This window comes from Gossypium arboreum, chromosome 8, assembly GCF_025698485.1.
Source record: "Gossypium arboreum isolate Shixiya-1 chromosome 8, ASM2569848v2, whole genome shotgun sequence".
Taxonomy (NCBI): domain Eukaryota; kingdom Viridiplantae; phylum Streptophyta; class Magnoliopsida; order Malvales; family Malvaceae; genus Gossypium; species Gossypium arboreum.
In genome coordinates, this window is record NC_069077.1 from 15,308,716 (window position 1) to 15,316,924 (window position 8,209).

Here is an 8,209-nt window from a genome sequence, read left to right on the forward strand (position 1 = left end):
TGTTCCAATAATAAAAATTATCATATTGTGATACGTGTATAATAGTGATTTGTTTTATTAAAAAGAGTAAATTATAAAAATAATTATTTTTGTTTACCTCATTTTAAATTTTAGTCATTTATGTTTGAAATGTTACGTTTTAGTCACTTACGTTATCGTTTTATTACGAAGTAGTCATTCTACTGTTAAACTTCGTTACTTCCCTAACGGTGGTCTTTCAATGGCAGTCCAAATGAGTTTTAAATGCCAACTTGGATGTCCTACGTGATAGTCCAAATTAAATTTATTTAATTTAAAACTTATTTTTATTCCAGCATCTGAATATCCAAGTTGGCATTTAAAACCCATTTGGACTGCCACGAAGGACTGTTGTTGTTAGGGAAGTAACAGAGTTTAACAGTAGAGTGACCACATCGTAATAAAACAATAACGTAAGTGACTAAAACATAAAATTTCAAACATAAGTGATTAAAATGTAATATGAGACAAACAAAAGTGACTATATTTGTAGTTTACCTTATTAAAAATATATTAAATCATAAAATATTAATACTAATTTATAATTAATTAAAAATATGGATATTAATTCGTACTCTACCAAGATTTCATTATATGTCCAATAAAAATATAATTTTTGTGATTTGGTTTATTTTTAATTTTAAAAATAAATTATTTACATTTATCTTAAAATTCTCTCTATTAAAATCATGCTAAATCAAGTTAATTTAAGTTACAAAATGACAATAATTATTGCCTTGATTCGATAATAAAATTTTATAAAACAATTCGCTTAAAAAAAAAGTAAATAGTTTAGTAAAAAAAATAAATGCAAACGTATATATTTATATGTTTGTAATACTAATATCATAACCATAACATCTTATATTCCAACAAAATCTTTAAGATTGTAAAGTCAGAGGTTTGAGTGTAATTTTTCATTTTCTTTAAGAATTGAAGTGTGTAAACACCATAAACACATTCAAGAAAATTACATATGATGACTAAAAATAAGTTAATTCTTCTTTTAACATATAATTATACTCTTGTAACATACCTTAAGTGAGTCCGGTGTAGAGTAGTATTAGAATAAAAGCTCAAATATTATCAATTTCTAAAAACAAATGCATTGTTTACAGAAATCTATAAGTTAGGGGTGACCATAACAAAGGAGATTTTGAAACAAAATATTGGGATTTCAGTATTCTTAAATTGGATTGGTGGTCGAATTTAGGGTTGAGAAAAATTCGATAAAAAATTTAAAATTTTGAATTAAATAGTTCGAGTTTATCAAGTTATTCGAATTAACTCGAATAAAAATTTAAAATTTTCTGTTTAACTCGAATATGAATTACACAATTCGAGTTATCCGAAAATCCAAATAAAAAATGTAATACTACATTGTTTTGATAAATATTTATATTTTCTAAAGTTAAAATCAAAAAAGGCAAAACCATTATAATGTTTATATAGCTAAATAATCTTGTACTTTGTCTACTAGTTAAGTAATCGATCCATGTAAACAGAATATTGAGTATAAAAAATAGGAACCGTTAACTCAACTCGAAATTTTTTTTCTCGATTTGATTCGATTAAAAAAATTCAAATTGAGCTCAGTTGCTAAAATAGGATTCGTCAACTCAACTAACTCAGAATTTTTTGACTCGATTCAACTCAACTCAACTCAACCGAATGCTCACCCCTAGTTAAATTAGTCAGGTTATTGATTTATTGGTCCGATCTATTCAACTGGTTCAATTTGAAAAATTATTAAAAATTTTAAAAAATTCTAAATCATGGGTCAACCAATTTTTAGTTGGTTCAATTGTCAATTCAATTGATTTTTTAGTTAGTTCGTACCAATTCCCGATCTAATTGGTTCAAATTCACTTTCAGAACCAAATCCAAATTGATTTCTGGTCCAGTCCAGTTTAAACAACATTGATTTGCACAATTCTTAGGTGGAGGATCCTCTATCATCAAAAGGATTTGTATGGAACACATTGAATGTATCATTTGCAAAGATGATATCATCATTGTCGACTCTGTTAAAGTTGCCCTTTGAGAGATCCAATTTCAAACCCAATTTCCAAACTTAGACTTGAATTGTATTTACCATTCTTTATATTATTAAAAGGAAAGCTAAAGGTAAGGTTCCCTAGTAGTCCTCAAAATTGACATGAGCAAAGTATTTGATAGAATCTATTGAGTTTTCGTTGGAGTTAGTTTGAAACTTATCGGCTTCAACGAAAATAGGTCAATCTTATCATCAAATGTATATCCACCATCTCTTATCAAATCTTGGTGAATGGTGTGCTCCGTCTCTTTCACTCTAAGCAATTCAACCATTGTAGAGTTCTAAAACGAAGAGATTCGTTGTCACCTTATCTTTTTGTTCTATGTCAAAATATCATCTCTTTGTTGTTCTCTAAGGCAGAGTCAAATAATCTTGTTAAGAGTATTAAAATCAACAATGAGGCAGCCCTTATTAACCATATTCTTTTTGCTGATTATTGTTACATAATCTTTTATACCAATGTCCAGACGTACAAGACAATCAAGAACATCCCTAAAAAGTTATATGAGCTTTTAGTGTAACACCCCCGACCCGACCTAGGAGTTTTGGCTAAGTTGAAGGCATTATATTCAATCACCGAAGTGATTCTGTAAGCCTCTCTTTAGATTTGTGAAGAAAGTTGATCTAAATCTTTATATATTAAAAATAAAATAGCGAAAATCATTTATTAAAATTGATAGTTTTCTAAATCGAAATAGCATGCAATATATCAAAGTATTAATTAAATATCATGCTCTAAAAATAACTAAGCTAAACCTTCTTTTAACCTAAAATAAAAATATGGAATAATAATTATAACCCGAAAAAACTGTATGGAGGAAATCTTAAATAAACTTTAAAGTAAATAATGACAGCAACTTTGCTAATCCGAGGGTCCTCCGATGTCATTCTGGGTCCTAGTTTTATGTGTTATCTGAGAGGTAAAGAAATGAGGAGTGAGCTTACAATGGCTTAGTGTCAATCTAAATTATAAATCATCATATATAATTGTAAAAAACGTAAAGCATATAATTTAAAGCATAATAATAAAACTAAGCATTTTTCATGGTACACATAATAGATATACAATCAATTTATATATGATGGCAATGCAATTTATGGATTAAAAATCCCATCCGTCCATCCTACCCGCCCTCTAGCATTTCTTGTGTAAAACCCCTTACCCGAGACCGTCGCCGGAATCAAGCACGAGGCGTTACCTGACTTAACTTACTAATTTGGGGCATAAAATTTTCTTTTAAAATTAATTTATTTACATCCATTCAATATGTCCCTAAAAAGGGCCCTCGAGACCCTAAAACATGCAATTGAAACGGTTCAGGACCAAACCGGGAACATTAAAAATTTTCCAAATACTTAGACAAATCAAAACAATTTATTTCATTATTCCTTATAAAACTGCCTACCTACGTCATTGTCACTAAATAAATCATAACTCGAGTCACAAAACTCAAAATTTAAATTCGTGAATTCTCCCTGAAACTAGACTCATATATCTTCTTACTATTTTTTTTCCAGAATTTTTGGTCTAGCCAATTAGTACAGTTTATTAGTTAAAGTTTCCCCTATTGCACTGTTCGACTACTCTAACCTCTCCTCACTACAAATCAATTTTGTCCCTGTACAAAATTCAAATAAGCATGTTGTTTGTTTCTCTTGAAATTAGATTCATTAAGGAATCTAGAAATATAAACTATAACTCTAATTATTTTTGTACAATTTTTAGTGAATTTATAAAGTCAAAATAGGGGATTCAGAAATCGCTCTGACCCTGTCTCACTAAAATTCAAATATCTCTTAATATACACTTCTTTTGCTTACTCTGTTTCTTTCATATGAAAATATATTCAATAAGCTTTAATTCTATATCTCATTCATCACCTAATTCTATTTCTACTATTCTTGGTGATTTTTCAATATCACGTCACTGCTGCTGTTCAATATTGTTTTAATGCTAATTTCACTTTTTCATGATTTCTTTGTATTAACTACCATTTAGGCATACATAACACCGAAACATGTTTTTCATTAGCCATTTCAATAGCTAATCATTATCAAATATTTACATACCATTCTTTAGCCATATCATAAGGACACACACACAAAATGGCTAAGTCCCTATAGATGCCATAAACTAGAACGTTTGTAAACGAAGATACCCATTTGGTAACTTAATAGTCAATAGTGTGAAGTGATCTCTGACGACCTCCAACCGAAGCTTGCTTTTAAGTACTCTAAAACATGGGAAAGTAAAAGAAGTAACCTTATAAAGCTTAGTAAGTTCACATGTAAAATAATAAGCATTAGCAATCAATTTAGCTTACTACTATGCTGTCATAATTTGCTTAAATAATGTTTAGTTCTTACTTTCCCATCTTACTCATCGGTAACCTTACCAAAGGCTCAGAATACAAAAGGCACCTTACTTAATAGCTTGCATACATGCCTGCAACATCTCACTTAACACATGAGTACTCTTTCATAATATAGGCATATTGCCAATCATGTCATGAAGTGTCACAAGCATAACTGAAAACTCATCACTTACTTAATACTTGATAATCTCAATTACTTACAATCTCAATATAAAATAAGCCTTAAATGCATACATGTACTCTTTTTTCATGTTCTCACCTTGTCATTTCTTTGACCTACTCTTCGGATTACTCGGGAACCTTTTTCTTTTTGAACTTACCATTGCCATGTCTTGACATGGTCTTACGTGGTATCCTTGCCTTATGAACTCACCAATGTCATGCCTTGGCATGGTCTTACATGGGACCTTTGCCTTATAGTAACTCATCAATGCAATGTCTTAACATGGTCTTACATGATTTCCTTTCCTTATAGAACTTATCAATGCCATGCCTTGGCATGGTCTTACATGATATCCTTATCTTACCAAATGCCATGTTCCGAACATGGTCTTACATGGTATCCTTGTCTTATAGAACTTATCAATGCCATGCCTTGGCATGGTCTTACATGATATCTTTATCTTACCAAATGCCATGTTCCAAACATGGTCTTATATGGTATCCTTGTCTTACTAATGCCATGTCTTGACATGGTCTTACATGGTATCCTTAACCATCAATTCCTCCTTAAATGCCATGTTATGAACATGGAATTTTCCGTCAATTCTTCCTTAATTGCCATGGTACAACCATGGACTTTGAGATATCAATGCCTTATCAAGTCATAGCTGAAACATACTTGCTCAAATTCTCAAGGTTAGTCGCATAACTCAATAATAACAATACTAATAACAATAATTGCATAATAATAAAATGCTACCCAACTTACATACTTTCATTCGCAATCTCATCATATCATCAACTGAACTTATTCTCATCAAACTATGCTAGTCAATACTTTATTGTTATCATACAAAGCCATAATACAAAATATGGTCTTACATATAAATTATACAAGTTCTCTTTCCAATATCGAATTATTATCGAACATTAATCGTTATATCTGAAACTCCATACTAAAGTATTTATGTCCAAAATATCAATTTATCATTCAAATATGCATAATTAAATGCTTATTGAACATATAGACTTACCTTGATACCAAAACCACCATTTTACCAACTTTCCTGATTTTAGGTTTTTCTCCGTTCTAGGTCCAAATCTCACTTTCTGGGATCTAAAACAACATATTTCACTTATTTAATTAATGTACTATTCAAAACATTCCCTAACTCAAACTTTTGAAAAATTACAATTTTGCCCCTAAACCTTTGCAGAATTACAATTTTGCCACTAGGCTCGGAAATTAAAATTTATCCATTTTTGTTATGTTTTATGACACGCTGAACATTTTTCCCTTCTATGGCAACATAAATTCCCACTCTATCATGTACTTATGAACATTAGGTATTTTTACCGATTATGTCGTTTTACTCGTTTTCACTTAAAATCGCTTAGTAAAAGTTGTTTAACATAATTTCAAGATTCATATTCTACCATAAAACATCAAAATAAACACATTTAACCTATGGGTATTTTTCCAAATATGAATCCTAGCATGAATTATTGCTAGAATAAGCTAAATCAAGTTACCGGGATTCCAAAAATGTAAAGAACATTAAAAACGAGGCTAGAACGGACTTACTATTGAGCTTGGAAAGCTTGGAAACCCTAACCATGGTTTCCCCCATGCTATATTCGGCCTCCATGAAGAAGATGGACCAATTTTGGCTTTATTTTCCATTTTTAATTCTTTTAATTACTAAATGACCAAAATGCTCTTAAAGGCTTTTCTTTTAAATTTGTCCTATTCTTACCCATTTTTGTCCAAACTTAAATATAATGGTATAATTACTAAATAAGGACCTCCAATTTAAGAACCCATTTCAATTAAATCCCATTTTTTATCTAGAACACACATTTTGCTAATTTTACAATTTAGTCCTAATTATCAAATTAGGCACTTATCCATAAAATTTCTTCACAAAATTTTCACACAATTATTCAATCAATGAATAAACCTTAAAACTTAATCGGAATAAATTTTTTTGACCTCGAATTCGTGGTTTTACAACCACTATTCCATTTAGGCCCTATTTCGAGATGTTACAACTTGGCACTCCAAAACACATCACAATAACTTACTATCTCGAATCTGATTTCCAGTGGTGATGGTTGTTCACTTTTCATCTATGATGATGAGTTTTGCTACAATAACTTACCATCTCAGTTGCCTGGTTCTTTGATGGCTTTTTTAAACTATCATCCCTGTTTATCCAATTTTGATGACATTGTCGCCTACTTCATGTAATACTTTCAGTGTGGACTTAATTTGCCACTGTCTCCTACGGAACTCCTTCATTCTCCTTACCTTTTTAATGCAATTATGCACATATACTTAGCATGTAATGTTTTCTTTTATCATTAATTGATGCTATATTCAATATTTTCATACTGGCATTTAATGGCATGTTTTCTTGCATCTATTCATATCAATTTCACATATACACATATAAATTGTGCGAGTAAAGAAAAAAGTGTCATATGTACAGGATTTTCATGTGAATTGCCTAGTTATCTAGCACATATACAGGTTCACGTGTAGGGCTCACAAGTAAGGGCTCGCAGTTTAGGGTTCGCATGTTATGGGTTCGTATACTATTATCACAAGGCTCGCATATTCCTTAGGGTTCGTAATATTTATAGGCTTGCATAGTACTTTGGGTTCGCATTACATAGCTTGCATATTATAACATATAGGCTTGCTTAATTAGATACATATGATTTGCATGTAATAACGTAAGGTTCACATGTCATAAATAATTAGGGTTCGTGTAACACCGCTAACCCGTCTTTATCACCGAATTAGGGTTACGAGTATTACGACACACATTGAATCAATCGACATCATAAAACCATTCAACTATTAATTTAAATAATCAATGTTAAATCCAAACATTATACATGGTATATATACAAATATAGGACTTATATAGAGCTTACAAGACCTTAAAAATAGTTTAGAAACAATCAGGAACTAATTTGAAACAAAATAGAAAAACATGGAAAATTTTGCAAATAGGTCACATGGCCATATGGCCAGACTGTGTGGCAAACCATGTACAGCTCGAAGATAGGGTCACACAGTTGTGTCACTAGGCCGTGTGCTAAACCGTGTACAATCTGAAATAAGGCCACACGGCCGAGTCGTAAACCGTGTGTGATTGAAAATAAGGTCACACAGCCGTGTCTCTAGGCTGTGTAACAACCTGATATCGTGTAGGAAAAACTTGCACCAAAATTAAATAGTTCACATGGCCGTGTGATGTAACCGCGTGTGGCACACAATTGTATGATAGCCTATGCCCCAGGCCATGTGCACCTAAAATAACTTCCAAAACAATGCAAAACAATACCAATTCCTTATGTACCAAGCCAAACCAAAAATCAACCATTAACATGCCTTTAAAAACACATCTAAACAAGCTTAAAACACACTAAAACATTCAACTTAAGCACCTGACCAATATGCCCTTATTGGCACCACATTTCATAAACCAAGCAATTCACATTTAAAGGCTACAAGTTCCTACCTATTACACATGCCAAACATACCATTTAATTGATACCTTTCACAATAATTTCTACCATGTTTTAA